Source organism: Lactuca virosa, chromosome 4, assembly GCF_052849685.1.
Source record: "Lactuca virosa cultivar CGN04683 chromosome 4, Lactuca_virosa_CGN04683_v6, whole genome shotgun sequence".
NCBI classification, from domain to species: Eukaryota; Viridiplantae; Streptophyta; class Magnoliopsida; order Asterales; family Asteraceae; genus Lactuca; species Lactuca virosa.
In genome coordinates, this window is record NC_136429.1 from 232,624,469 (window position 1) to 232,648,673 (window position 24,205).

The window sequence follows — 24,205 nt, forward strand, 5'->3', positions numbered from 1 at the left end:
CTTACAAAAAATTTATAAATTTCATCATTATCTTCTTTTTATATAATTTCATTTTCATCTATAATATATATATATATATATATATATATATATATATATATATATATATATATATATATATATATATATATATATATATATATATATATATAACATGGTAGGTGTTCAACACAAATATGTGATGTAAGAGGAAGATAATAATGAAATTAAGAAAATCTTGCAAGTAAATCGAGTTAGGGTTGAAGTTTAAGAATATTATAATGCATATATGATACAAAATGATGTATTATAGTGGGTTTGGGTACCTAAACTTATATACCTTTAAGGGTATATTCACTTTTCCATATATATATATATATATATATATATATATATATATATATATATATATATATATATATATATATATATATATATATATATATATATATATATAGGGCTAGGTTATTTTGTTTTTTACATTTATTGTGTGCTAGAATGCACCAATAGGAATTTAGTAAATTAAATAATTATTTAATTAAATAAATATAAATATTAAATGATTTCCATAATTATATGTATATTAAATGATATCCATAATAATAATTCTCTTTTTATGGAAACTAATTAAATCCGTCATTAATGTCAGCAATAACATTCTTTCAGAATGAATTCGCATCTAGGTTTTTATATATGAGTTCGTATTTTGTTTCAGGACTCACTCACTTAAAATACAATAAAGTTGCATGGAATATGAAGAACGAGAGTGTATTCTACTAGAATACACTCTCATTCTGCTGGAATACACTCTCATTTTTCTAGATATGAATTGATTCTAAAAGAATATTATTGTTGACATTAATTACGAATTTAATTAGTTTCCATAAAAATGAGTTATAAGTATGGATAGCATTTAATATACATATAATTAATACTAAATTCCTATTGGTGCATTCTAGCACACAATAGATGTGAAAAACATTTGAACCTACCTCTCTCTCTCTCTCTATATATATATATATATATATATTAATAACAAAGTTAAAGTATTAAATTAGTTGTAGAGTAAATTAAAAGTTTGGTCCATATGGTTTGCGAGAACTAGAATCATGAGGAAAACTATCAAAATGTGTATGTGTGTGTCCTTGGTGTTTCGGTTTCTTGAGTGGTTGGTCCTTATGGAAGAGAGGAAATGAATCAATATCAAGAACATTATTAAGTGTCCTAGGAGGACAGAGGAAATGATCTTGACAATATGGAAGAGATCATTGTAAAGGTTACACTGATGCTAAGTTCCATATTGATAAAGACGATTCTGTTCGCGGTCAGAATTCGTACTTTTACGAAATGGTGAAATATTAGCTTGGAAGAGTACCAGGTAATACACCATAGTGGATTTAACAAACTTATAGTATATTGCAGTTGGTTAAATTGAAAAGAAAACAATGTGACTAAAAGAGATTCATTAGTGACATATTTGTTGAAATTCAATCATTGATGGTCATTTTGAAGTTTCTTGTGACTTTAAGAGTGAACTTACCTTGAGTATGGATCCTAAGTCACACAAGCTCACAAGACACATACTCAGTAAGTACCAACACATTTGATAGTGAGTCAAATGTACATACATCATAGTCAATGAGTTATATCGAAAGATAATCTTGTCGATCCGTTCCATAAGCCAATGTCACTGACAAGTCTGACAGTTAGACAATGTCGAGAGGCATTAGATTTGAAAATGAATTGGCTTAACCACTCTTAGTTTGGTTTGTTTTAAACCTGAGAACTTAAAGCAGTATAAGTGTTAATTTGACTTGGCGATTATTAAGTGGAGATCTTAATATATGATGGATTTTGGTCGTTTCAATTAGCTTAATACTGCGTTCTCCTTTTGCATATTTGGAACCCACTTCCCAAGTATTAATTTACTCAAACGTCCACAGTCGGTCATACTCTTAGAAGTAAGTAGTGATTCAAGACTTTCATGAGCATTAATAGACTGTCCATAGTGATTGGACATAGCATAGAGATTGCGCTAACACTCATGAGTACTTAATAGAGATTTATGTATTGGACCAACCCACGCTTAGATATTACTTCATGGATCCAGTCACGAGTAATTCTAAGACGATAATATCTTCTATTCATCAAACCTAGATACATGTGTGGTTTTGCTTTATGATTTTGTATGCATTGGTCTACTCCAACGCTATCCGTAACTGGTATTTATAAAGGGTATGTCCATGAGTGACATAATGAAGTAGACAAAAACTATGCAGTCGAAGTTTATTTGTACCTTCTGCCTTAACATGAGAAGCGATATCTATGGGCCCCTTGATGATTTGGCGCTAATGTCTAAAGTTCTTGGCCGAGCCCTGACTGGAATTGATGTGTTCAATTTAGTAGTCAGATGCAGTCGTCACATATCTTTATCGGGAAACATAATATTGAATTCTGAGATTGACTATCATAGTCTCGGGTTCATATAGATGTCATAGAACGAAAGAATATTTGATCACTTCTCTAAGGGTTGAATCTTGATTAGATCAAGAGTTCGGTAGTTGCAGTGGATGGCTAACTCTCTGTTGATTATTGGAGAAGTATTGGTCCTCATATAGTTGATGACTTGTCCAAGTGGGAGACTGTTGGAAAGAGTGTCCAAGGTCGTTAAATATTGGTAATATTTTTAATAATAACAGGGTCCTTTTGGGTTGCCCTAAAGACCCAAATTGCGTAGAATAAATAAAGGAGAAATTGGTTTATTAATTATTATGGTTAATAATTAATTAGAAACTAATTGGAAATATATTTTGGGAATTAATTAACAGTTTAATTAATCAAAGGGTTGAATATTCAATTAATCAACAGTTTGTTGATCAGGAATATTCCAAAACCCTAAGAAGAAGGGTGGTGGACAAAAATTCCCTTAGGATAAAGGTAATTTCGTTCTTAGGGTTATCCATCCCACATAGGCTTGTGTAACGCGCTGTTTCGAATAAAGTCCTAATTCGAGGATGTGGCCCGAAGAGCAGTCATAATAAGGATTAGGGCCTATATAAAGGTAATATTTAGGCCCATTTGGATGTGGGTAATGTAGATATGTGACCCAATAGCTCGGTTTGCACTTTGGGATCAAGGATAAAACGGCAATGTAATATTTCAGACCTCTTTTATGAATTTTGGAATTTAGTTCGGTTGGGTTTCAGGATAAATAAACTTTATAGAAGTGTAGGGCTTCTCGTTACCTTTCCGTGGATATAAGGATCATCAAAATCGGATTTATAACGAAGAAGTTATGGCCTTCGGAAGTTTCGTGGTTTTCAGGCTTAGCCGAGTACGCGGGGAGTACTAGTGAAGAAGGCAGTACACTGGGCGTACTGACCAGGATGGACTCGAATGTTCTTCGGAGTATGCTAGGCGTACCAAATGTACGCTGGGCGTACGCCAATCAAATCAGAACCCTATTTTAGGGTCTTGGACCCTATTTAAACACCTTATCTCATAACCTAGCCCTAATATCTTCAGCCTCCACCCCTCTAAACCCTAGAAATCGCTCTTAGCCCTCATTTGAGTGATTTTGGAGCTTGGAGGGACATTAGAGGAGTATTTTGGGTGATTGGAATAAGAAGGTGTCTAGAGAAGAAGCAAGGGATTGAAGAGAGCTTGTAGATCCAGAGGTTTTACATCATTTCCAGCCTATTGAAGGTATGAAGTTCTCATCTTGGTGCTTCTACAACATAGATCTAGGTTCTCATGGATATTGTCCCTTTTTGGTTTCAAGAATGGATTTTTATGGTGCAAATCCGTTTCTGGACTCAGGGTTGCGACCCATAAAGCTATTTGAGTCCCTTAGGCAGGAAAGTTTCCATCTTGTAGGTCTTAATGGGTTCATGCAAGAGTTATGGTCATTTTCATGGTAGTAGATTGCTATACTTTGAGTTTGGATTCATGTGGGTCATATAAGTCACCAAGTCAGTGACTTTATGGATTAAGACATTAAGTAGAGCTCAAATCTGTAATTTGGCCCCTTGGTTTGAAGAATTAAGCACTTAATGGATTTTGTGCATAAGTCGTTTATACGCTGGGCGTACAATGTAATACGCCGCGCGTACATCCCTTTTACCCAGTACGCTAAGCGTACAGAAGAGGTACGCTGGGGGTACGCTCTCAGGAGGGCTTGGGCCTTTGTGGACTTCGGACCTTTAGGCCCTAACGGTTTTAGCCCTGGATTTACTGGTTGATGGGCCTAAATATATATTTGGGCCAATATTGGAATAGTTGGGTCTATTGGGCCTTGTGGCCCAATATAGAAATGGACTTCGCAATTGTGGGCCTCGGTTTGGGCCAATTCTTGGACTAGGTTGCTGTGGGCCTTCATGGGCCATTTGGAAACAAGGTTTTGGACTAAGGAAATTTATTGGTCTTGAGGAAAAGGCCATTAGAAAGGTCCGGGCCTAATTTGGAAAATTGGGCCATAATTGGGCCTTGATGATTATGAGATATTGGGCCATATATTAGGCTTTGGCCCATTACTTGACTTTTGGGATCTTGTAGTGTGAGTTCGACCTTGGACTTGGGACCCAATTACTAATTGGGTATTGTTTGATGTTGACAGTTCGGGAATCTGTCAACCAGCAGCTGGAGTTGTATCTGCGGGACTTCAGCAGTGCCAGGTGTGACAACCCGAAACTTTTTTTCCATTATCCTTACCCAGTTTCCGTTAATAAAATTTGGGTTTTTATTTTTGGGAAGGACCTTAAATTTTAAATAAATAATATGTATTTTATACTGGTCGGAATAAACCAGGAATCACGCAAAAAACTCGAAACTATCTCGAAAATCACCGAGTTCACGGTCAGGACGAGTTTACGACCGTAAACTCGTGTAGACCGTAAACCCGTTTACGGTCGGTGCCAGGTGGACCCCACCACCGACCAAACCCCCAGCCTATAAATATTGAACCCCCACCCTCATTTGAACCTTCTTGACCGGAAACACCCACTTTCTATCTCTAAAGCTCTTGACCGTAAACACCATAAAGCCCTCCTTTCACCCGAAAAACACCTGAAATCGTCAATTGGGGCCGTTTGGGAGCCTCTGGAACACTTTTTCGTCGAAAATAAGCACCCTGTTTACGGTCAATCTTCATAGACCGTAAACCTGTTGCGACCGTAAACTCATCAATCTTCATAGACCGTAAACCTGTTGCGACCGTAAACTCATCAATCTTCATAGACCGTAAACTCACCAGATCTCCTTAGACCGTAAAACCATGGGACCGTGAACTCATGGAACCGTAAACTATCTGTCGATCGTAAACAGCTCTTTCGTGGGGAAAAGCCTGTTTTCTCAATTCAACCAAGTCCCGGTAACATTCCTTAACCAAAAACAAGTGTTTATCTAACACTTTATCTAACAAAATCGCTAATTTAGATACATATATGTATTTATTTGATATTAGGATTCCGTTAAGTGCAACGTACACCAACTCAAGGATCGTCCAGTTCAATCCTTCGCATCCGACCAACTGTGAGTTCATACCCCTATGCTTTTATAGTTTTTAAAACGTTTTCAGGGGGGAATACAAGCTAAACATAAAGGTTTTCATAACTTAAAAACTGATGCAATTACAACGGTTTTACCAAACATCTAGATACTTTATCCCTTTTGTAATATGCAGAGCATGAGGGACGTTTTCTAAACATAATTGCATATTTTTCAGAAGAGTACATGAACACAACTTACCAGTCAAACTATAATAGGTATAGTTTGGGGAATTCCGTACCGGTTTTACAGATTCAAACACAAAAACTATGACAGGCTTAGTGTATCCATACAGATAACTAGAGTATTTTGCTAAATAATTATTTTGTGTATAATTATTTATACTCTACACCGTTTACAACGATTTCGAACTCGAGGACAACCGAATCACACGTAAACTAGTTAATACAGGATTGTGAGACCTATCTTCGTTATGCCATTCGGGGTACCAATAAATCCTCACCGTTAGTATAACCAGAGTCTCCTGGAGGGAGAGTGTGAAATTTGTGAATACATCTATTCGGGACCGACAATCCCACACCTGAACTGCTAGATACAGTTAGGCGGGCACGCCTGGGGTGACAAATTTTGTAATCGTACGACGCCTGAAGAAACGTCAAGGAGGTCACCGGTCATATTAGCATGGTTATACGACTCACAATAAGTATAAACTAACCTTTGTTTACGGGATTTCTTTCTTTAAAAGTATTATTTTAATTAATGAAACTACCTATCTACTTACTGGAGGGTATTCCAGGGAAACAACCTTTAGTTTTATTTTAAGTAATAAACTACCTTACTTACTGGCGGTAGCCAGGGTTTTCAAACGAGACGTACCTCACTTACTGGTGGTAGCCAGAGTTTTCAAACGTAACATACTTTACTTACTGGTGATTGATCAGGATTTCGATACAAACGATATTTTACTTATAATGAAAAGAAATCATTTGTACAAATTCAGTGACTAGTTTTCATTACAAAAACATGCTTATGAACTCACCAGCTTTATGCTGATATGTTTTCAAAACCACTTGTATTCTTAGGACAACAATAGACAGGTACCCTTGCTAGCTTTTGGAGAAGACGGAGCATCTTGGAGTGTCGTCTTTATCTTTTACTTTTGTTATATGCTGACATGTACAAACTATGTTTTCAAACAGATGTAAATATTCATATTGTAATGTAATGGTTGTGTTTACTTTGATTGCTATGATACGATTGTTGTGATACTACGCATGACGTCACCCGCCCCCGGACGTTTCCGCCGTCCGTTCTGACGGTTCGGGGGTGTGACACTAGGTGAGTTATCCTCACTATACTAAGGGGTCTAAGGCACCAAGGCCGGCCCATTGGATATGTTATTCTAGAAGTGTTAGATGTGTTAGATGTTGGGTATGAGTTAGTGTTGCATGCTAGTGGTTATGCCAGTTAGGTAGATCTGTAGGACTACATGTGTTGTTATATGATTATCTGCATGCTCAGTAGTTATGTTATATGTTGATATGTTATGGGGGATGGGTTGAGGTGATACTTCTCTATGCGGTAACCAACAAGCCCGAGAGCATTCCAGATACGAGTTGTGGGCCCGGTAGGCAATCCAAACTCGTACTGTGGGCTCGGTGGCAATCCAGATGTGAGTTGTGGGCCCGGAAGGCAATCCAGACTCACACTGTGGGCCCAGTGGTAATCCAGTAGCTGGAGCATTCCAGATACGAGTTGAGGGAGACTAATACTGTGGGCTCGATGGCAATCCAGATGTGAGCTGTGGGCCCGGTAGGCAATCCAGACTCACACTATGGGCCCAGGGGTAATCCAGTCTGTAAAGCTGTGGACCCATTACATGCTGTTCAGTTTGTTATGTTATGATGTTGCTGAGATGGTTATGTGGACTGTATGTGTATCGGTATTTTGGGGGAACTCACTAAGCTTTCGGGCTTACAGTTTCAGTTTATTGTTTCAGGTACATCAGCGGATGACCGCGGGAAGGCGAAGTCGTGACCGTACACTTCCTCGATTTATGATTATGATTTCTGGGAACTCTGATGTTTAAACTATTTTGAAAACAAATTGTAATAACTGAATGGTTTTATATGATTTAAAAAGTTTTAAATTGGTTCGAATTTTATGGATATTACAAGTTGGTATCAGAGCCTTGGTTTGAGTGAATTGGAGGAACACTCGTGTGAATCCAGTCTCAAACTATGGAAAATGTTTTCAAAATAAATTTCAAATGGTTTTCAAAATAATAAAGGAGGATGCAGGGTGTACGATCAGCTGGAGCCAGTAAGTAGACCCAAAAATATCATACGGTTATTGGATATTGTGATATGTTAGAACAGCATGCTAGTACTAGGCTAGGGATCTTCAGGAATTACATGATAGAATTGCCTGATTACATGATGTCTGCTAGCCTAGGGTTTTCCGTATATGAGATTAACATCATTACTGTAGTTGCTTGTGTATGCATCACGGTTGTACATAATTAACATCTTATAGCCTGAGAATGTTTAATTTGGCTTTATGTTCTGTTCTTGTTGATTAGGGGCTTAGGGTAGGATCAGATATTAGAAAGTCTATAGGGTCCAACGTTATGTATGGCTAGCATACACTAGTGCTGCAGGGTTGGTGGAAGTTTCATGGATGAGTGAGTAGTGTGAGGCCGGTAGTCCAGTTACGAGATATTTAGCATCCCTCTAGGAGTGAGGATTGAGCGCTCGCTAAGATTATGTATATTGTTAGGGCGTTGTGATGATACTTGAGACAAATATGGGAAGATGTGGAAGGTAGTATGGGCCCGTACTACTGAAAGCACAGGACCCATACGCGTAGCAAGGAAGTCACAACCCCTAGGGTTGGGTTGGGAGTTGGTCCCATGTCATTAGATGGATTATCAGAGGTCTTCTGTTGCGTTACCAGAATGGTGGTTGCGAGATGTTTTGTGTGACATCCCCATTTTCACGGCCAGAAAGGACGGATTTGTTTATGCTTTATTTTGAAAATCAGAGTAACCTTTTAAAGAAAAGAGTTGCAGAAAAACATGATAAATACGTTATCAAAGTATTTCCGAAGAAATGTATTTTATTCATTTTAAAACATTGGGATGTCATCGTCAATACCTTTGAGTTTGTTTTCATCTGTATTTTTACCTTTGAGTTCCTATTAATGAGATCTTAAACTCTCATTTAGGTCGCGTAGGCGAAAACCCGCTAGAACTAAAATTCGAGGTTCGGGTCGTGCACTGCTGTGCCAAATCGTAGAAAATTCATAACTTCCTCATACGAAGTCGGATTTGGACGTTCTTTTTTTGTATGTTCTCGGTTTAACGTATACTACAACTTTTGTTTAGATCACTAAGGCTAAAAAGTCTTTTATCATATATTAACTATTTACGTCTCCCGGTGCCGTGCCGGTTTTGCCGTAAAACTTCGACGGGCCATAACTTCTTCGTTATAACTCGGATTTCGGCGTTCTTTATATGTACGGAACCCTTGTAACATATACTATGACTTGGTTAAGATTAATCCTTCCAAATAATCTTTCATAAAAAAATCATTTTTGATGCTCTTTGTCTCTAAATTGACTAGCCCGGATCTATGGGCGTTACAATTATCTCCCCCTTAGGATGATTACGTCCCGGAATCATCACCGAAACAGGGTTGTATAATGACTCCTTACATTATCTCTTCATCCTAGGTAATAACCGCAACTTCTATGTTGCTTCGAACGAGTATCTAACTCTTGGACTCCTTGACTGCAGGCGGTGCTCGATCTTGCACCTGCTCCCTATCTCACGTTAGACTCTAAATTATGACCTTCAAGTCACAATCTCGATCCTTACTGGAGACTTCTTCTTCTTCTTAACAAACTTAAAATAAGTTCTTTAATTACTATAATGGATCGATGTGTCATGTTCTAATGACCTATCATTGTATGTTGCAACACTTAGACTCAGGTCTCTGAGAGTCAAATTCCAGAACAGACTATACCTTCCTTCATGTTCTAATGTGATGTAATCTGATCTTAAAAGGTAACACTCCTAGCTACATGCAACTATCGTGATACCTCGTCTGATCGCTTTGATTGTCTTTCAGTTCAATCTTCTAGCTTAAGTTAGATGCTACATAGGACTCAGTTCTCTGAACCATGTAACATACTCGTCTTAATCGGACTCAATTTGATATGACCACTAGGGTCGGAATAACAGCAATCTTCTTAGTCTTTACCGAAACAATGGTAACGACATACTTAAATAAAACGGAATCAATTACTAGCTTATTTGTAACCTTGTGACTTTCCCTGATCCAAGTGCGAGTCCTGTGCTTCCGGTAATATAGGCCTCTACTACCATTCACACCTACTCATACGCGTCCCAAGTATTGTCTCGCAGTTTTCCAAGTCATTATCACAAAAAAAACAATTTTTAACACATATAAATGTGTCCAAACAATCATAAAATTTTCCCTAGACTCTACTAGGACTTCTTCCATGCGTATGTTCAATCATTAATTCTACTTCAACTCGGTTGGCGGTGGAAACTCCCTACGATGGGACAAATTTAGGAATTACACCAATCGTTCCATCATACCGCCGATCGAAGGTACTTCGGACGTACTGTACTCCTCTAAACGTACTGCTTGACATATTCTAAAGGCAAGATACCACTCTTACGATATCTTCCGATAGATAGAGAAGATTTAAACGTACTGCTTGACATATTTGAAGGTACTTCGGACGTACTGTCATTCACTATCATAAGCCTTTTCATTTCCTCTATTTACTCAATTCTCTATGAGTCTTTCACCATGACGTTATTTTCACGGAAGCATGCATTCATTGCATCGAGATGAGAATATAGATAGAGAAGATTTAGACACGTAATCCTCCTTATTACTCTGAAAAGTTACATGCCAGTTCTAATACCGTATTTAAACGTTTAGAAATCTGAACACATAAAGTTTCTAGATCCGGTCGGCAATAGACCATAGATCCGATCAAATAATAACATCATGAAGCATCATAAATCAGTTAGCACATAAAAGCATTTTAGGCATCTTCCCTAAATAAACTAGTGCTTGTGTCTATTAAGGTGTATTATCTAAATATACTAGACACACTCCTCACGATCATCGCTTAGCATTCTAAGTTTAAGTCTAGAAATAAATCCTTATTCCTAGTTCGCTTAAACTAATGCTCTGATACCAACTGTAACATCCCCATTTTCACGGCCAGAAAAGACCGATTTGTTTATGCTTTATTTTGAAAATCAGAGTAACCTTTTAAAGAAAAGAGTTGCGGAATTTGTTCCCAGAAAAACATGATAAATACGTTATCAAAGCATTTCCGAAGAAATGTATTTTATTCATTTTAAAACATTGGGATGTCATCGTCAATACAGAAACATAAGCATAAACAGAACTTACATTCGTTATCACTAGTGATTTATATCTCCTTAATCTATCAGTGTAATGTAACTTCATATCGACACTTGTGATACAAATAAACTGAGTGGGTCAGGTTGGGAAACCTGGTGAGTACATAGGGTTTTCAACCCACAATAATATAATTATTATGTCTAATCGTCAAACAATTAACCCAATTACCCATCCCCATTCTCTTCTTTAATCTTAAGGGTCTACCCTAAGAGTCAGCTATTATTCATTTATTCATTCTTAAGGATTGTCCTAAGGAATAGGCACGAAGTCCATCGTTGCCTATGATACAGCTGTCAAGCACATCTGCGAGTTCTGTCATTTAGGCGCCACTGCCAGAATTGTGACATTCTCTATGAGGCGCATCTGCCGAGGTTATGATGTTCTCTATTAGGCGCTTCTGCCGGTAGAGTCCTTTAGGCGCATCTGCCGAGGTTATGATGTTCTCTATTAGGCGCTTCTGCTGGTAGAGTCCTTTAGGCGCATCTGCCAGGGTTATCTCATTTATTGACAGTATCATTTTCGAGAGTCCACTCGCAATACAGGTCAATGGGTTTTTAGAGTACACCGGTGAATACATCGTTCACAACACCTACAGGTTGCGAGCCTGCTAGTGTTCCACTAGACTGCCTAGAATAGTCCGTGGTTGTCATCCATACTCTGCTAGATGACGGGGCCAACATTTTGGGTAAAAGGCTTCTCACATCGTCCACCTCTCACCCTCACCTCATGGTCTATTTCACCTATCACCTCATCATCCGACTCATATTTCATCTACCCATGTTTACCCAACATATTTTGTAGATATAAAATATATATACAGTTTAAATCATTTAAAACATGTATAAAATTGTTCATCCAGCATAGATAGCAAGTATACAAATAATATTCACACATAGCACATACTTTATATAAAATACTTCATATCTATGTGTAAGATGAAAGTAACTATGCACTCACTTGTTAAAGTGATGATTCCAAACTCGGGCAGGACTTTGCTTTTAACGATTCTATTTTCCTTCGACGAAACGTAGCATTATTATTGCTAAAGTTTAGTCTAATGTTTGATGAGACTAATTAATAGTCTTGCTATTATTACTATTATATAAGCGTTAAACAATACTCTTCACCCACTATGTACAGACAAGGGCCAGACATGAAACACTGGAGGGCAGGATCATTTTGGCATATAGCACTTCTGAATCCAGCAACCCAAGCGGCCCTCCAAACCAGATTCCCCGTACAGCGAGTGGTTAAAGAGATATTATAACGACACTTATATAACTCATAATAATAGCCCAAATACTCATTATAAGTTCCTAATAACATTACTATATTGAAACATAAGCAATACTAAAGATAGGTTAGGCGTAGCTCACTTACAGCGGGTTTTCTGGAAAACCGGGCTTCGTAGGAGCAGCATTTCCGGGCCGAAAGCTCTTCTTCTTGGAGCCGTCAGGCGCTTCGGGGCTTCCGCCTCGTGCTAGGGAGGTTCCCTAGGCTTTTTGGGGGGTTTAGGGGCTAGAGAGAGGTTCTAGAGAGAGAGAGAAGAGGTTGGAATGGTGTGAAGAATGAGGGAACCCGACACCTCTATTTATAGGCTGGAATCCTGCTCTACTCATATATAAGGAGGTCCTACTCGTTGAGTCCATGGCCAGGTGTCACCACCTGGTGGCTTGCCTTGGGGAGAAAGCCTTGGCCCATATTCAGCCACGTCACCCGATTACGCACAGCACCCTGCCGACTTCTAAACCCCGTAACTTTGGCATACGAGCTCCATTTTCGATGTTCTTTATATGCTCGCGTAGTTAAAAACAAGTTCTACAACTTTCATTTTGACTCCGTTGGCTAATTCTCGACCAATCTTAAATTTAACAATAGGAGGAGATTAGACTGTTAAATAACCGCGAAAAATTCGTAACTCCTTCATACGGACTCCGTTTACGTCTGTCTTTTTACCGTTGAGTTCTTATTAATGAGATCTTCAACTCTCATTTAGGTTACGTAGGCCAAAAACCGCTCGAACTAAAATTCGAGTTTCGGGTCGTGCACTGTCGTGCCAAATCTTAGAAAATTCATAACTTCCTCATACGAAGTCAGATTTGGACGTTCTTTTTTTTTATGTTCTCAGTTTAACGTATACTACAACTTTTGTTTAGATCACTAAGGCTAAAAGTCTTCTATTGTAAATTCACTATTTACGTCTCCCGGTGTCGTGTCGGTTTTGCCGTAAAACTTCGACGGGCCATAACTTCTTCGTTATAACTCGAATTTCGGCATTCTTTATATGTACGGAACCCTTGTAACATATACTTTGACTAGCCTGGATCTACGGGCGTTACATTTTGAGACCGGATCCAGGTTGGGATCGAGAGCTGGCGGCCAGGATAGGCCAGCATTTTCAGAGGATCGTATCAGTGAGATCATCCGAGAGGAGGTGATCAGGATCTTCCGGGGACAGTTGCCGGAGATGTTCAGGTCTGTCAAGACCGCCATGGTTGAGTATTTCTACGAGCGCTATGCAGCCATTGCTGAGACGGATGTCGCGGCAGCTTCAACAGCTGTAACGACGGCAGGGAGAGGAGCTGGTCGAGCTTTCCAGTACCGTGACTCGTTACTGGTACATTTTCTGATGAGCAGAGGGCTGCAGTTACTTGGGATCAGGGAGATTTTCTGTACTCGTTACATTCCGCGGGTTGAGCGGGAGAGTCTAGCACATGAGTTTCTAGATTTGAGGTTTCGGGGGTTTTGCTCAAGGCCGGAAGGTGAGTTGCGGGGACTCTAAAAGGAGTAAGGATTATGTTCAGCTGGAGTTATGCAGCTGAAAGTAGAATGGTTAATAGAGAGGATTGGAATGTCGTTTTCTAGGGCAAGGATTGTGCGCTTTCAGTTTACGAGCTCAAAGCATTGTGCAGGCTTGTGACCCCAGGATCAGGTTGTATTCCGGCTTGGGGTCAGTTAGTTATCGGGATTGGCGACAGTAGTTCAGCGCTAGTGAGCGCACGTGGGTCGATATGGCGGAAGTATTATGTGAGGTTCGGTTCGCCTTTGATCTCTTGTATCAAGTGGTAAGGATTGATTGTACGATCTATTACACTTTTGGGATTGCAGACTATGTCTTGGAAGTAGTTGTAGCCCGGTTTAGGGCAGAGGTTGTTTCAACTATTACAGTTCAGCTGTGGATGAATGAGCTGGTGAGTGAGTCAGGGTGCGTGACCCTGAATGATACGATTTCTAGAGCCGAGAGCGGAAGATTGGTTGGAGCACCTTGGGAAGAAGGGTATTAGGTGGGAGGTCTACGGACAGGGTTCCACAGGATGGTTATTCAGCATTGTTAGGAATCAGTGGTTTTAGTAACCGTTATTGATTGGCGGATGAAGGCGCCAAAGGAAGTAGCTCGACGCTGAGGTAATAGATGGAGTATCTGTCTTTTGGTCTTCAAGATTTGAGCGTGGGATCATTCAAGCATTAGGGACTGTCGGTTTTACTGGGGTTTAGGAAGTGTTCATCTGGTTCTTAGAAGTGTGTGATCATTTGGGATTGGCTAGTAATGGAGCGCTAGTTAGAAGAGTTGGTTGTTATCGGATCGATCGTTGAAAAGGGAGAAAGGTTGGGAATTCTCCAATTTTTATGTATTGTGAAGACTTAGTCGAATCTAAATGGGGGAGAATCATCCTGGGATACAGAAGCAGGAGCGGTATTGAAAAAAGGATATGTCTCGCATCGTGGTCAGGAAGGAAGACAACCCAAGTGGCTGTTTGGTTTGAGGGTTGTGTGAGTTGGGAGTTCGGTAAAACTCCCCAACATGTGTATCACGTCTTCTCGGTTGTTGATAACAGAAGTTGGGGAATCAGGTTGGAGTTCTAGTCATGAATTGAGTTCAGTTTGAGTATTCGGTCGACGGTGTGCTTGAGTCTGAGGGTTTTTGGATTGATGGATTGAGGGTTTTGTTAGCTGCCAGGGCTCGGCAGTACTTTAAGCACGGGGTGCAGGTTATTTAGCGTATGTGGTAGATAAGCGGGTCAGGGAACAGACCACGGATTTCCGAGAGGGTGGACGATCGACATGAGGCCTAGGGTTAGGCCGGGGTTAGAGTCCACGGAATGGATCAGGAGTTCGGAACCCCAAGTGGGTGAGAATAGTCGGCATGGGAATGATCACTAGAAGGGGTGGTCCAGGGAGATGCTCAACAGTTTAGAGCGGTCCGGATAGACTGAAGGCCTGGTGAGGCGGTCCAGTCATACTGCAGACTCCGTATGTGTTTGTAGATCTGTGTACGGGTATTGGGTATGTTGCTATGCTCTAGCAATCACTAGGTCTGTCCCCAGTTTTGAACATGGTGATGGAGTATGCTGAAGACTTTGTATGGGTTCTGTTAGTTATATGATCAGGTTCTGAGTATATATGTGTTATGGGGTAGCAACTTGCTCTATAAGTGGATAGTGTAGGGTGAGGTTTCAGCACTGTGACACTTGTTGGTGTGGTGAAGGACATTGATTAGGCCTTATTGGGCAATGAGGGAGGTGAGTACCTCCAGGATGGAGTGCTGGACAACTATAGTGACGACGTCAGTGTCGATAGGTTATCGGGAGCATTCCAGTCATGAGCTGAGGGTCGGAGAGGGCATACCAGACTCATGATGTAGGCTCAGAGGCAATCCAGGCCTATGCTGAAGACCTCGTAGGGGTATTCCAGTCATAGGCTATGGGCCTAGTGATCTTAGTAGTTACTTCTTCTGTTGAATCGCTTTCGGAATGGACACATTGTTAAGGTTCAGATGAGTGTTACTCGGTTGTGACGAATCAGAGGATTTTGGATGAGATGCAAGGATAGGTCCTTGGATTTCAAGTTATGGGTTTGACCCGAGTTATGTATATAGTGGTATTCCAATCTAGGGTATTCCATCGTTAGGATGACCGGACCATACGATTGAGTGGACCTGACGTGTTTGGTATTCCAACTCGAGGGTTGATTGGGCCAAACATGTGCGTGATACGAGGGTATTCCATCCTAGGGATGACTGGACCCATTGTACGCATGCCTGGTATTCCAGTACGAGGCTGATTGGGCCAGTCATGAGTGTCTGTGTTTATTTAGTGGATTGATTATGTATGATATTTTGGGAGCTGAAGGACGCATCATCCTATCAGCATAAAAGGGGTTCGCTTCAGGAAGGGGAAAAGTTGAGTCCTCGATTCTTCGAGTCAGTAGGATTATTGCCAGGATTGGCAAAGTGGCCAAATAGTTTAAGACTTTTGGAGGAACTTAGCCAGATTATAGTAATTCCTATCATTCGCAAGTTGCGAAAGTGAGGGTAGGACGGGAATGTTGTGGTATCATTGGGTGATACGCAAGTTGATGCATGCCAAAGGTAAGTAGAGAGGCCGAGGGCCGTCCTGGAAGGGAAGGTAAAAGTCTGGTGCAGAAAATGGGTACCTTGGTAAAAGTACGGTAGCAGTGTGTGATTTGTGATTCTGTTTTCTCGTGGGAACCTCAGGTTATCAGAAGTTGAGTAGCCAGTTGGAAAATAAGTGCAAGGAATTCGTTTATCTTTAGGTTTTAGAACCCTGCAAGGGTTGGTTACGGTCGCCTTGGAAAGTATTCTATTTAGGCTAGTTTTCTTATGAAATAAGTTCGATGATGGTTCAGTGTGGGCAGTTGTCGGTCAATTTGAAGTTTCGAGTTCGGAAGAACAGAGAGGTTTTTATGCAGGAAGGTTTAGGGTTCATTCCTTTTCAGGTGGGTAAGTTCTTTTAGGGTTGGTATCAGGATACCTTGGGAAGGCTGTATTTAGTCCATATTGTGGAAGTATGGACCAGATTGTTGGATGTGTTGGGAAGGTAAGAAGCGATTTCGAGGACGAAATCAAAGTGGGGGAGAATTGTAACGCCTTGTTTCGAATAAAGTCCTAATTCAAGGCTGTGGCCCAAAGAGCAGTCATCATAAGGATTAGGGCATTTATAAAGGTAAGATTTAGGCCCATTTGGATATGGGTAATGTAGGTATGTGACCCAATAGCTCGGTTTGCACTTTGGGATCAAGGGTAAAACGAGAATGTAATATTTCAGACCTCTTTATGAATTTTGGATTTTAGTTCGGTTGGGTTTCAGGAAAAATAAACTTTATAGAAGTGTGGGGCTTCTCGTTACGTTTCCGTGGATATAAGGATCGTCGAAATCGGATTTACAACGAAGAAGTTATGGCCTTCGGAAGTTTTGTGGTTTTCAGGCTTAGCCGAGTACGCGGGGCGTACACAAAGCGTACGCGGGGCGTACTAGTGAAGAAGGCAGTACGTTAGGCGTACTGACCAGGATGGTCGTGAATGTTCCTTGGAGTACGCTGGGCGTACCAAATGTACAATAGGCATACTCCAATCAAATCAGAACCCTATTTTAGGGACTTGGACCCTTTTTAAACACCTTATCTCATAACCTAACCCTAATATCTTCAGCCTCCACCCCTCTAAACCCTAGAAATCGCCCTTATCCCTCATTTGAGTGATTTTAGAGCTTGGTGGGCCATTAGAGGAGTATTTTGGGTGATTTGAAGAAGAAGGTGTCTAGAGAAGAAGCAAGGGATTGAAGAGAGCTTGTAGATCTAGAGGTTTTACATCATTTCCATCCTATTGAAGGTATGAAGTTCTCATCTTGGTGCTTCTACAACATAGATCTAGGTTCTCATGGATATTGTCCCTTTTTGGTTTCAAGAATGGATTTTTATGGTGCAAATCCATTTATGGACTTAGGGTTGCCACCCATAAAGCTATTTGAGTCCCTTAGGCAGGAAAGTTTCCATCTTGGAGGTCTTAATGGGTTCATGCAAGAGTTATGGTCATTTTCATGGTAGTAGATTGCTATACTTTGAGTTTGGATTCATGTGGGTCATATAAGTCACCAAGTCAGTGACTTTATGGATTAAGACGTTAAGTATCGCTCATATCTGTAATTTGGGCCCTTGGTTTGAAGAATTAAGCACTTAATGGATTTTGTGCATAAGCCGTTTGTACGTTGGGCGTACAATGTAGTACGCCGCGCATACATCCCTTTTACCCAGTACGCTAAGCGTACACAAGAGGTACGCTGGGCGTATGCTCTCTGGAGGGCTTGGGCCTTTGTGGACTTCGGACCTTTAGGCCCTAACGGTTTTGGGCCTGGATTTACTGGTTGATGGGCCTAAATATATCTTTGGGCCAATATTGGAATAGTTGGGTCTATTGGGCCTTGTGGCACAATATAGAAATGGACTTCGCAATTGTGGGCCTCGGTTTGGGCCAATTCTTGGACTAAGGATATTTATTGGTCTTGAGGAAAAGGCCATTAGAAAGGTCCGGGCCCAATTTGGAAAATTGGGCCATAATTGGGCCTTGATGATTATGAGATATTGGGTCATATATTGGGCTTTGGCCCATTACTTGACTTTTGGGCTCTTGTAGTGTGAGTTGGACCTTGGACTTGGGACCCAATTATTAATTGGGTATTGTTTGATGTTGACAGTTCGGGAATCTGTCAACCAACAGCTGAGTTGTATCTGCGGGACTTCAGCAGTGCCAGGTGAGTTATCCTCACTATACTAAGGGGTCTAAGGCACCAATGTCGGCCCATTGGATATGTTATCCTAGCAGTGTTAGATGTTGGGTATGAGTTAGTGTTGCATGCTAGTGGTTATGCCAGTTAGGTAGATCTGTAGGACTACCTGTGTTGTTATATGATTATCTGCATGCTCAGTAGTTTTGTTATATGTTGATATGTTATGGGGGATGGGTTGAGGTGATACTGCTCCGTGCGATAACCAACAAACCCGGGAGCATTCCAGATACGAGTTGTGGGCCCGGTAGGCAATCCAAACTCGTACTGTGGGCTCGGTGGCAATATAGATGTGAGTTGTGGGCCCGGAAGGCAATCCAGACACACACTGTGGGCCCAGTGCTAATCTAGTAGCTGGAGCATTCCAGATACGAGCTGAGGGAGACTCGTACTGTGGGCTCGATGGCAATCCAGATGTGAGCTTTGGGCCCGGTAGGCAATCCAGACTCACAATGTGGGCCCAGGGGTAATCGAGTCTGTAAAGATGTGAACCCATTACATGTTGTTCAGTTTGTTATGTTATGATGTTGCTGACATGGTTATGTGGACTGTATGTGTATTGGTATTTTGGGGGAACTCACTAAGCTTTCGGGCATACAGTTTCAGTTTATTGTTTCAGGTACATCAGCGGATGACCGCGGGAAGGCGAAGGCGTGACCGTACACTTCCTCGATTTATGATTATGATTTCTGGGAACTCTGATGTTTAAACTATTTTGAAAACAAATTGTAATAATTGAATGGTTTTATATGATTTAAAAAGTTTTAAATTGGTTCGAATTTTATGGATGTTACAGCTTGAGGATTGAACCCTGGAAGGCATCCAAGGTTATAAATAGGGCCTTAGGGATTCATTCTTCCTTTCTCGTTCTTTGGCTTGAAGTTTCGCCACTTCTTCATCCTCCCTTAGGGATTATTTCTAACCCTCTTTGGGTTTCTGAAATTGACCTTTCTCGTAGTTATTTTTTTTTCCACTTTTTGGTGTCATTGGGTGTGATACCATTAGAGGGATTCTGGTTTGAGTCCTTTCATCCAGGCAACTTCATGGAGGATCGAGATCTCAAACATGGAGATCAATGGCTACATAAGAGGTATGTTTTTCTTCTTTTTATTTATGTTTTCTAGGGTAGATGTTATTAGCATGAAATCATAGATCCATACGTTGCATATATACTTAGGTATATCGTAGTTTCAATTTTTCCGCTACCTAGTTTAGAGTGTATTTGATGCGTAGAAAACCCAACATCAGCAATCAAGCAAATTCAGACGACGGGTAGTCATGGATTTTAAGCAATCTAGTTTACTACTTTTTGTTATATCTGCTTACCTGTTTAAGGCAATTCATATATTATACTATTATCTGTAAGAACCATGTATTCAAACATCAAGATGGAATACAAATGCTATTTTTTTTATTGTTGTACGTGTACTATATATTCAGTTAAATGTGATCCATGAACTTAGTCGCATAGCCCGACATGTTCCGTCGCCTCGGCCGGGGTCGTGACATACTGGCCCAATATTGAACCCAAACCCTACGATTCAAGGTTAACAATCCCAACTATTGAAATCAAAAGAGGACACCTGCCCCACGATGCGCTCATACTTGCAGTGCTCCTCTTTCACGGCCTCAACCTAAGCCTCGCGAATCCACTCCAACAATGGGGTAACCACCGTCATCCTTAAACGTAGATCCCAAATAAGTGCGCTAGTCACATTATGACTCAGCGCATCGACCACCATGTTGGCCTTCTCGGGAAGGTATAAAATCTCACAATCGTAGTCCTTTACTACATAAAGCCACCTACGTTGCCTCATATTCAGATTGGGTTGTTCCATCAAGTACTTCAAGCTCTTGTGAGCAGTATAAATGATGCAACAGACCCCATAGAGGTAATGTCGCTAAATCTTGAGGGTAAAAACCACATCCCCAGCTCCAGATCATGCGTACGGTAATTCGCCTCATGAGGCTTCAACTTCCTCGACGTGACCCCACTACATAAGCATTGAACCCAATCTTGTGATAGAAGCGTCACAATAAACCACAAAGTTGTCAAAACTGTTGGGAAGTGTCAAGATCGGAGCCTCGCATAATCTTTGACTTAGAGTCTCAAAAGTTGTCTGCTGCTCAGGCCCCCAACGGAAGGTAACTGTCTTCTTCGTCAACCTGGTCAAGGGAACTACGATCCTGGAGAAATTCTTAATGAACCTATGATAATACCATGCTAATGCAAGGAAACTTCGAATCTCAGATGTATACCACGGAACCTCCCACCGCATCATGGTCTCGATCTTGGCCGGATCGACCAATATACCCTTCTGATTGACAAGATGCCCCAAGAACAACACCTCGTGCAACCAGAACTCACACTTGGAGAATTTTCCATAAAGCCTCTCCCTTCTAAAAATCTCCAAGTGGTCCTCATGTTGCTCCTTGGTCAAAGAATAGACCAAGATATCATCGATGAAGACGATTACCGACCGATCAAGCATCATCCTGCAAACCATGTTCATGAGATCCATGAACGCTACTAGAGCATTGGTGAGCCCAAAAGGCATCACCAAAAACTCGTAATGACTATATCGAGTTCTGAAAGTTGTCTTCTAAACATCCCCATCCCGAACCCTCATCTGATGGTAGCCCGAACACAAATAAATATTGGAAAACCAAGATGGACCCTGCAACTGATTGAACAAATCATCAATCCTCGGGAGTGGATAACAGTTCTTTACCGTTAACTTGTTCGACTACTGGTAGTCGATGCACATGTTGGGTTTTGAGCACTATAACACTAGTTAGATGACATACCTTTTGAATGACTAGTACTTCTTGACCTTTGAAAGCTTGAGCACCTCAAGTGTGATGCCTCTAATCGTTCACAAACACCAATATGGAAGAGGATGATTTAAGAGAATAAGCTACTTATCTCAATGAAGAAGGTGTCACCGTTTTTGGCTATGGAGGGTTCTATTTATAGTATTGGACATGCTAGGGTTACACTTGGTAAACCCTATTAACCCATGACTTTCCACATTCTCATGCTCCATGGGTTTAACCTCCATGGACTATCCATGGATTAGTTTAGCCCATCTACATAATCATGGATCATTGGCCCACACTACAAGAATCATTGATTTACATAATCGATCCCTATATATTTAATTAGTCTCTTTTGACCAAAAAATTAATAAATTAATTATTGATCAATACTAATTAAATAATTTCGTATGAATATATTATACTTGTAATATATTAATAAACCATAAATAACCTTATTCTGAAAATCCATCCTATCAAATTGCACTGGTGATGGCAATCCAAAAGGACCATGCTACAATCGGGTCAAGTACATACCAGTTATAGTTATGGGCTTAGACACCAAATCCAACAGTCTCCCACTTGGATAAGTCTAATAACTATTATTGCTAATGCACTTCAGGATCCGACTTAGCAATCGTAAGCTTTCAAAAGCCTTTGTCGAACTCTGACCTAGTCAGTGACGCGTCCTTCAGATAAGCGATCACATACTCCTCTGTTCTCAAGATATCTATGCGGACAAACACATGGAACATTGTCATACATATTGTCCTACAATTTGTTTCTTGATTTCTGATTCGTCTGACATAGAACATAACTGAACACATCAATTTAGTTCTGACCGGGCCCGACACATAAGTGAAAACAGAATCATCGAGGGGCCCAAGATATCGCTTTTAATCCTCTTAGGATAAAAGGAATAGATAGACTTCGACATTATATGCTTGTACTAACTACTCATCAAATCATGCACAATGACATGTTTTAAAACATCAAGTTACTGATGCGTTTTCATGCCATCAATGCACAACCAACTCGTAGTCAACAACTCATATATCTTGGTTTGAAGATTATATGATATTATCGTCTCACAATTACTCGTGATAAATTCCATGAAGTAATTCAGGTGAGCGCGGGTTGAATCCAATACTCAAATCTTATTTTGAGGAGCACTCATGAATGGTGTAGCACACTTTTGCTATGTCTAACTCCTTAGACAATCTACAAGCCAACTCATGACAATCTTATTTCATACTTACTTCCAACATATGATCGACTATGGATAGTTTGAATAATAATAATAATTATAATTTTATTATTCTGGAAGTCAAAACATGCAAAGTGAAACAATAGTAAATAATTGACACAAGACAGTAACTTTACTTATAAATAAAACTCATTTTATTCAATCATCAAATGTCAATTACAATTTAGCTATTACAAGTTTCAATTTATCTAATTACTAAAACTAATATCGTCCTTTAGCCCAATGCCCCTTACATGCTGCAAGTGCTTAACCCTAGTCAGTCCCTTTGTAAGAGGATATGCTGGGTTGTCCTCTAACGATATCCCCTTTACCACGAGGTGCCCTTCTTCTACTTGATGTCTTATGAAGTGGTACTTTCTGTCGATATGCCTGGATCTACCATGAACTCTCGGTTCCTTGGTTAAGGAAACTGCCCCTTCATTACCGCAGAAAATCTCCACATGCTCCTTTCTGGATGGAATTACTCCAAGGTCTCCGATGAAGTTTTTCAACCATATCGCCTCCTTCGATGCTTCGCTTGCTGCTATGTACTCTGATTCGCACGTTGAATCAGCTACAGTCTCCTGCTTGGAACTTTTCCATGTTACTGCTCCTCCATTCAGGGTAAACACCCAGCCCGACTGAGAGCGGAAATTATCTCTTTCGGTTTGAAAGCTAGCGTCGCTATACCCTGTCACTCTCAAGTCATCACTCCCACCGAGGGTAAGGATCCAATCCTTATTCCTCCGTAGGTACTTAAGAATGTTCTTAACTGTAGTCCAATGATCTTTACCAGGATTCCCTTGATATTTGCTGACCATGCTCAAAGCAAAGGCCACATCAGGGCGAGTACAAGTCATAGCATACATGATCGAACCAACTGCGGAAGCATATGGTATATGACTCATTTCTGCTATCTCAGCCTCTGTACTCGAACTCCGAGTCTTACTCAATTTGGCATTGCCTTGGATAGGTAAGTCACCTTTCTTGGAGTTCTCCATGCTGAAACGCTTCAACACCTTGTCCAAGTAGGTACTTTGACTAAGTCCTATTAGCCTTTTACTCCTGTTTCTCAATATCCTTATCCCTAGGATATAGGAATCTTCTCCGAGGTCCTTCATAGCGAAACACTTCCCAAGCCAGGACTTAACCTCCTGCAAGGTTGGGATGTCGTTTCCTATGAGCAATATGTCATCTACATACAATATCAGAAACCTCACTATACTCCCACTAGCTTTGACATATACACATGACTCATCCTTGCTTCTCGAAAATCCAAACTCTTTGACTTTCTCATCAAAACAAAGATTCCATCTGCGAGATGCTTGTTTCAATCCATAAATAGATTTCTCAAGCTTACACACTCTATTAGGGTACTTTGCATTGACAAAACCCTCTGGCTGACTCATGTAAACATCTTCAGCCAACTTTCCATTAAGGAAAGCGGTTTTGACATCGATTTGCCATATTTCATAGTCATGAAAATGCAGCTATGGCTAGCATAATCCTTATAGATTTAATCTTCACTACTTGTGAGAAGGTCTCATCATAGTCAACTCCCGGAGTTTAAGTAAATCCCTTCGCAACCAGTCGCGCTTTATATGTGT